The sequence below is a fragment of the Corylus avellana genome, chromosome ca3 (genome assembly GCF_901000735.1).
Source record: "Corylus avellana chromosome ca3, CavTom2PMs-1.0".
Lineage (NCBI taxonomy): Eukaryota > Viridiplantae > Streptophyta > Magnoliopsida > Fagales > Betulaceae > Corylus > Corylus avellana.
The window spans coordinates 21,076,609-21,084,941 of NC_081543.1; the positions used below are offsets into that span (position 1 = coordinate 21,076,609).

Below are 8,333 nucleotides of genomic sequence, written 5' to 3' on the forward strand. Positions count from 1 at the left end.
TATGATCGAGCGCATTACGATCGAGCGTAGTTCCAGGGAGCATCCGGACCAGCAGCACTGAAGTTGCTTGACTGAAGAAGTAATTCAGTTGATGCAAGGTCATCGATCTCAAGCCTTAACCGTTCTTCCACTCGATCCTGAAATTGAATGGACAATTCGACAATGACCTAGAGACAAAGAAGAAGAAGAAGAAATTGATATGGAAGGTTTGCAAGAGAATCCAATTGGTCCTAGACCATTAGAGGCAAATCCACCACGGGTGAGGAGAGCAATGAAGCAGGCATATGTCCCAGCAAACCTCCATCAACCCTCATGCATAGTATATCAACCGGAGGTGGATGGCAGCTATTATATCTCTCCTCAAATCCTTAATGCATTGACTCACTTCCGAGCACAGCTACTGAGGATCCTAACTTGCATCTTAAAGAATTCTTTGATTTATGCAAGTTGCAGCATGTCCAAGGCCTAACTCCAGAGAGACTCAGGTTAGTCCTCTTCCCTTCTCTTTGAAAGATAATGCTAAACTGTGGTACAATTCCTTGCCTGCAGATTCTATCCATAATGGGAAGAATTAACCACCAAGTTTCTGAAGAGGTTTTTCCCAGCCCAGAAGACAAAACAACTTAAAAGGGAACTTCAAATGTTCCAACAACGAGACGGAGATTTGTTCTTTGAGGGCTGGGATCACTTCAATTCCTTGCTTCTAAAGTGCCCACATCACAACATCCGTCAAGATGAGTAGGTACAAATTTTCTATGAAGGATTAGATGATACTAACAAAGGGATGGTTGATTCAGCTTGTGGAGGAACACTTATGGAGAAGAGTAGCGAGGAGGTTGTGGAACTTTTTGAAACATTAAGTGAGCATTCACAACAATTCTGTTCAAGAGGAAGGAGAGGAATCAAAAGCAAGGGCATGTATGAAGTAAACCTCAATGGGGGATCAACCAATCAGTTTGTTGCTGTAGAAAAGAAGTTGGACATGATTGTCAAGGCCATGACTGCTCAGAAAATCTCCCCTCTGCAACAGGACACATCAATCCAGGTATGTGCTATTTGTTCCCATTTAGATCACACGACTGAGATGTGTCCTTTTGCAGAGCAAGAAGAGGTGAATTTTGTGGGACAAAACAATTACCCCCACAAGAACAACCCATACTCCAATACTTACAATCCAGGATGGTGCAACCATCCAAATTTCTCTTGGAGTAATAATCAAGGATAGCAGAAAGAGCCCCAACAAGCAAGCCAACCAACTCAAGAGTCAAAGATGAACCAACTGGAGAATATGATACACAACCTGGGGACTTCACAACAGCAATTCAGGGCTGATAAAAAAATATTCAATACAAAGACTGATCAAGCCATTCAAAGACTGGAAGTGCAAATGGGTCAGATGGCAAAGGAGCTGAGTGAGAGGCAGTCACCAGTAGCTGAAGGCAGCCACAGTTCTTAGAGGTCCTATTCCTACACCACCAAGGGCACTTGAGCCAAATTCTGAAGAGCTCAAGTGCAACTCTTCACACTAGAAACATTACAGTCACAAGTAGACACGTTTGAGCAGTCCACAACCTCAAGCGCATCTACTCAAAACAGTGGTACTGAGGCCACTAAAGGCGGTACATTTTCCCCTCTTGTTTTCTTCATATTACTTACTTTACTTTACATGTGTCTCACTTATCCTGTGTGTTTTCTTTTTCATTGTTGTCCATAAGGTATATAAAAAAAATAAAAAATAAAAGTTTTGACATTCTGTTGGTACGAACGATTGCAACAAGTATGCGATCGAGCGCAGTGACTGAGTGATGGCCTTAAACATTCTGTTAGTGCGATCAAACGTACCTCGGGTGCGATCGAGCGCACATCACCCGCACACGCACACCTTTGGCCGAATGCGATCGAGCACACTCGAATAGCAGGGCACGTGACCAATTTTAGGTCACTTTTCCCCCTTGCCTCACAACTCTTTCTCCCGGCGCCGTATAAGTTCTCCCTACACCCACCTCCAACACACTCTTACTCCCATTTTTCTCCTATTTTTCACGATTTCCACCACACAACCACCACACGGATCACCTCTCTGGCCACCATACCACCATACCACGACTTTTCCACCACATTACCCACAACCCCTTCACCATTCCCATCAACAACCCAACTCCGACCACCCCTATCCCCATTTTTTCTTTTCAATTTTAGCACAGTGTGGGTGTTTATACACCTAGATTGTCGATCTGTGTTGGTTTTTGTGTGTTTGCAGGGGGTTTTGAGTGGTGTTGCCTTGTATTGCAAACTTGACCATCTCTAGTGCACACCAACTGTTCGATAAAAATCCCCACTCAAGCTCAAACTGCCTAGAACCCGTGCTTCATCCTCCCGTGGGTCCGAGGCCTAAGCTATTTCTCCCCCGCCCACTTTTGAAGAGCGGGAGCTACTGTTTGAAACTACCTTCGCCATTAGCGAAGACTTTCAAAACCATGAGGTGACTCAATGGGCGGTCACCGAGTTTAAGCGAAGGGGACTCAAGAAGCTATTCAAACTAGTCACCTCCACTGCCTACCGGAAGTTGGTCATTGAATTCTCTGCCAAACTTTCCCATGACTGTGACAATTCGGTTGCTCTCTCGTCAAAGGTGCAAGGCCAAGTTATTGATGTGACTAGGGCCGACATTGCCGCCGCCCTTCAACGCAATGATGAACATCCTCCAGAAGCCGCACATCTTGCCGAGCAACTGCCCTGATACTATGTGGCGGAAATCATTGAGGACATGTGCCAAGGGCACTATGTTGATGCCCACCATAATGCAGGTAGCCAGTCCAAGCTACCACGAAGGCTTTGGTTTGTGGACTCCATACTACACCGCAATGCCTTCCCCTTGGGACACAAAACTCAAAGGCGTGATCAATTTCTCAAAACTCTCTACGCCTTCCACAAGGATGCTTGGTACTCCATTCCCGACATCATTTGGAACCAAATACATAAATTTTGGAATGGAGTGCACATTGGGGGAGCAGAGTCCACTCATTCATGGGGGTTGCCTTTTCCATACCTCATCACCTATATCCTCCGGAAGAAAGGCATCAAGGGCACCACAGCTGATGAGCTAGTCACTACCACTCCCATATTTGGCATTCACCATTAGAACAAGAGCTGCTCCCATATGCCCCGGGCACCTCTAGCACTAGTAGTTGGTGAGGAAGAGAGTGAGGCCGAGCCAATGGCCGAAGATGAATCGACAGCTGAGCGGGCAGCAGCAGAGGAGGAGGAGGCCCCAATCATTTTTCAAGCCGCACAATACCGCTCCCTTTGTGAAGAGATGGCGGGCCTTCGAAGAGAGCTAGCTAATCAAAGAAGGGAGGCTCAGGAAGATAAAGTACTAATGGATCAACGATTAGCTGCCTTGGAAGAATTGATGCGGTCCATCCTTAGCCGTTTGCCACCACCATCTGGAACATCTACTTCTAGACAGCAAGAAGCTAGGACCACTGTCTGGCTGAAGACGTAAAACTTAGCGCTCATGGGAGGCAGCCCATAGTTTATCCTTTTCTTTTGTTTAATGTGTTTTCAGTTCAATTTTTAATTAGTTTTAGTTTTGTTCCTTTTTACTTGTTTGTGTGTTTTCTTATTTTGCAGGGACAAGTATGCTTCACTTCAAGTTTGGGGGTGTGCTATGAGCCATGCTTTCCAAGATCATATCGACCATCTCCCGAGTACATTCTTTCCTTTTCTTAGACACATTGAGGACAATGTGTTACTTAAGTTTGGGGGTAAGGGCACACATGCATGATTGTTCACACACACTTTGTCCCAATTTCATGTTATTTGTTTTGTGTGTTGTTTGTTTATTTGAAAAAAAAAAAAAAAAAAAAGTTCATGCATGTTCATCTTTGCTCGAAAATTTTAAGTTGATCTAGAAAGAATTGTGGCTTGACTTCAACAGTGAGCTTAAAATTTTGAACACATGATCTGATGAGTGAATCTGTTAGTTTGATTACTTGTTTAAGACAATTGAGAAATCACATGTTTGATCTGATCACACAAGCACATTAGCACATAATCTGTGAGGTATGACATGAGGTCTGATATGTGTGTTTCTGCATCTTGGATGAAATTGGATGACTTATTAGATGACACTATGGCATATATTGTGAAAAAAAAAAAAAAAAGATGTGAAATAAATGATCATTGATGGCTTTTCACTGAGTAACTGGACGTCTTGCCTCAAAGTATTGAGTGTTCACGTCAAAAGTTGAAAAATGTTGATTTGATCAATGTCATGGTTAGTTGGTTTTGTAGCCTTTTCGACTCGAGTTAGTAGGGCCTTACGGGTGTCTCTACACCTAATGCCCTAAAACCACCTGGTTTGGGAGCCATTGACTTAACACTCGCTACAAGGGTCAATTAGAAAGCTAAAGGGAACCAACATTGCACAACCTGACCAAAAAAAAAAAAGGGAAGAGAAAAAGAATATGTCATTGTGTCATTATAATAGGAATTTCAGTGAATTTTGAGACATGGAGACATTACACATTGGAAAGACTTGGAAGCCTCATAATTTTGTGCTAAATTCACTGTACACTGTTTTCGAACTTGTGATGTTTTAGCATGTCCTTTGTAAGTAATTGCACCTCGAGATTCCAATTCATTATGAAGATGGAGTTCATCTTTTTAAGCTTGTTAATGAATGAAAATCATGATCTTGAAGTGATGCTTTAGTTTTTGAATTAACATGAACTGTGCATGATGTTTATGGGTAACATTTCTGAAAAACCCTCACGAGACTTCACTCGTCCACTAGGGTTTAAAAGGCTTGTTGCATACGCTAAATGCAATTGTACATCCCACGAAATATGGATTTATCTTTTGTGTTCTATTTTTTCATTCTTGTTTTTAGTTTTATATTGCTAAGGGACTAGCAATATGTAACTTTAGGGGTGTGATAAGTGCTAAAATATTCATATTTTCAGCCCTTAACTTGCATGTTTTAATCCTTTGGTTTTGGTTAATTAGGTCATTTTAATTTCTTTTTATGTTTTTCATACTTTTGTAGGCTTTTGGAAGAAAATGAAGTAAATCTAGATGATTTGGGCTCAAAAAAGAGAAGTTGGGAAAATTGGGAGCTCTCTGACACTGTGATCGATCGCACGGTACCTGCGATCGAGCGCAGTACCCGAGAAGAACAAACACAAATCAGGCTAGGAGCGATCGAGCACATGACAGAAGAAGGATCGATCGCAGACCTGCGATCGAGCTTACACAGGTTGCGATCGATCGCACCCGTGCGCATGAGACACATCAAGTGGCGGCCAAAATGTCTTTCTTTCCAATTTAGGGTTTTCCAACCCCCAATTGTAATAGGTTTTGAAACCCTACAAAATCCCTAGGTTTACTACTTTGTCAAGGACTTCTAAAGCCTATAAATAGACCCCTAAGCCTCTAGAATAGATATACTTGGTAAGGTGAAGAATAGGAGCTCTTCAAGTTCAAGTCTCGGGTTTATTCTTTTCCTTTCTTTTCTTTTCTTTATGAAGATGTTTAACATCAATTTTATGTGTAGCTAATTTAATTAGTAGGGCTTGATTGAAGCTCTAGTTATGTTTAGTTAATATTTCAATATTGGCACCCTTGTAATGATCTTGTTGTGCTATTTAACTTGGTTAACACCTACTTGCATGAATTCCTCATATGTGTGTGCTTTATCAACATATGCATGTGGTATGGACTAGTTAGTTAAATCAATTTGGATGGCCGAGTCCAGGGTTTAATAGAAGTAACAAAAGAATCCACACCGCGATTCTTGGGTTAATCAACATGGGGAACCGGGAGTATATGCCATGCCCTAGGCCTCATGTGTTTGTCGATTTCCATAGAACATATGCTTTCCTAAGGAACAACTTAGTAAACATCATGCTAAATCCCTTTGAAAAGAAAAGAGTTAGAGTATACACCATACCTAACTCGTTCCTTAGGGAAATCTATAGCCTTAGGAGTATACGCCATGCCCTTAGGTTGACAAACATTAGATATGCATAACATGATCAAAGCATTGGCATATTGTTATACTAGCTAAATATAATTAGTGGTGGATATCAAAGCCCTACCTTTTATTATCATCACTTAGACAATCAATCTTTGTTTTACTTAAGGAATTTATTTTTAAACGAAAATTCAGCAATCCTCGTGGGAATGATCCTGTACTTGCACCATATACTACTATGTTGACCTTGCGCACTTGCAGGTAAAACGTACAATTATTTACCTATTAATTTAGGTAGATATTTGCACAACATAAAGCCACTGTTTCATGCTCCTGAGGCTTCCTTTTATTAGTGCAACAATCTTTTAAAAATTTGGCATATGAAGGAATTTGTTTAATTGCATCTAATAAAGGAATGTTAATCTCTACTTTTCTCAAAGTCTAAAAAATGTCAAGAAGTTGTTTTTCTTTCTTTGGCTTTACTAACCTTTGAGGGAAGGGTTGTGCATTCACCTTCTCCATTTTACTAACCTTGGAAGTGGAGGCTGCCTCTGGAGATGCTTGAGCTGTCTCTTCAGTTCCTATGATCTTGCCATTTCTGAGAGTTGTTACAGCTTTCAGTTCCTGGTGACCTTCTGGATTAGGTATTGTTTGGGCTGGAAATTTACCCTACTTCTTTCACTCAGCTCCCTGGCCATTTGCCCCATTTGTGCTTTCAGTTTTTGTATAGATTGGTTGGTCTGTGCATTGACTTGTCATTGATCTGTCCAAAATTGTCTTTGCTCCACCATAAACTCTTCTTGTGAAGTCATCATTCATTGTTGTGAAGTCGCCAGTGTTAGTATCATACTCTCCAAGTCATTCTTCTTTGAGTCTTGAACTAGTTGGACTGCTTGTTGGGAGTTCCTCTACTGCCCTTGAGGGTTTAGAGCATTCTGATTGTTACTCCATGAGAAGTTGGGGTGCTTTTGCGACCCTAGATGTTGGAGTATGGATTGTTCTTGGGAGGATAACTATTCTGTCCCACATAGTTTGCTTTCTCCTGATCTGCAAATGGATACAAAGGACAAGTCTCAGTAGTGTGATTTGAATGAGAACATATGGCACATGCCTGGAGTTGAGTAGCTTGCTGAACAGGAGAGATGTTTTGAGTAGTCATAGAGTTTTCAAGATATTTAATGTCTTCTACATGATAGCCATCTGACTTTGCACTCCGTTATTTGTGTTTACTTCATACATGCCCTTGCTCTTTACTCCTTGCCTCCGTATGGATGAGAATTGTTGGGAGTGCTCACTCAATGTCTCGAAGAGCTCTATGGCTTCCTCACTGCTTTTTTCCATAAGCACACCTCCACAAGTTGAATCAACATTACCCTTGTTAATGTCATTTAAACCTTCATAAAAAGCTTGTACCTAATCATCTTGAGGTAGATTGTGATGAGGACATTTGAGAAGCAGTTCATTGAAGTGTCCCCATGCTTCAAAGGAAAGGTCTCCATCTCTTTGTTGTAAAGATTGAATCTCCCTTCTAAGCTGCCTTGTCTTTTGAGCTGGAAAAAACTTCTTTAGGAACTTATTAGACAACTCTTCCCAAGTATGAATGGAATCTGCAAGCAAGGAATTATACCAAAACATAGGTGTTGTTTGTTAAACAACATTGATTACCACTGTTAAGTGCCAAAATATTCATATTTTAGCCCTTAACTTATATTTGTTAATTCCTTAGTTTTGTTAGTTTATGCCAATTTAGTTCTTCTATGTGCTTTATATGTTTTTGTAGGCTTTTGGAAGAAAATGAAGCAATTTTGGAAGTATCATGCTTAAAGAGCAATTTTGGAAAAAGCTGTAATCGAGCGCACTATAAGCAAGGACCAGACGAGCGCAAGGCATGTGCTCGTGCGCACAAGAAGTAGCCTTGATCGCATTTGTCATCGAGAGCCCAGCATAGACAACCGATCGTAGTCCTGCGATCGATCGCACACAGGATGTGATCGATCGCACCCATGCATGAAGAGCAAGTCAGCCGCAGCCTTTTTATGGAAAGTGTTTCTTTTAGGGTTTTGAAGCCTTGTACGAACTAGGGCTCAAACCCTACACTTTTTAGGGTTTCTAGAGTGTTCCTAAGGCGTATAAATAGACCCTTAAACCTTTAAAATAGACACACAATTTCCAAGGAGAAGAATTGGAGCTCTTCAAGTTCAAGTTTTGGGTTTATTCTTTTCCATTCTATTTTATTTTATGAAGATGTTTAATATCAAACGCATGTGTAACTGAATTACTTAGTAGGGCTAGATTGAAGCCCTAATTATATTTATTTAATATTTCAATATTGGTGCCTTTGTTATGATCATGTTGT

General features: G+C 41.1%; 1 non-coding gene across 1 annotated transcript; it reads left to right on the plus strand.

Moving 5' to 3' along the window:
• The first annotated feature begins 7,406 nt into the window (after positions 1 to 7,406).
• On the plus strand, positions 7,407 to 7,512 carry LOC132176758 (small nucleolar RNA R71). Its single transcript, XR_009439611.1, has one exon. It is a non-coding gene; the product is annotated as a small nucleolar RNA R71 (small nucleolar RNA).
• Positions 7,513 to 8,333: the final 821 nt, after the last annotated feature.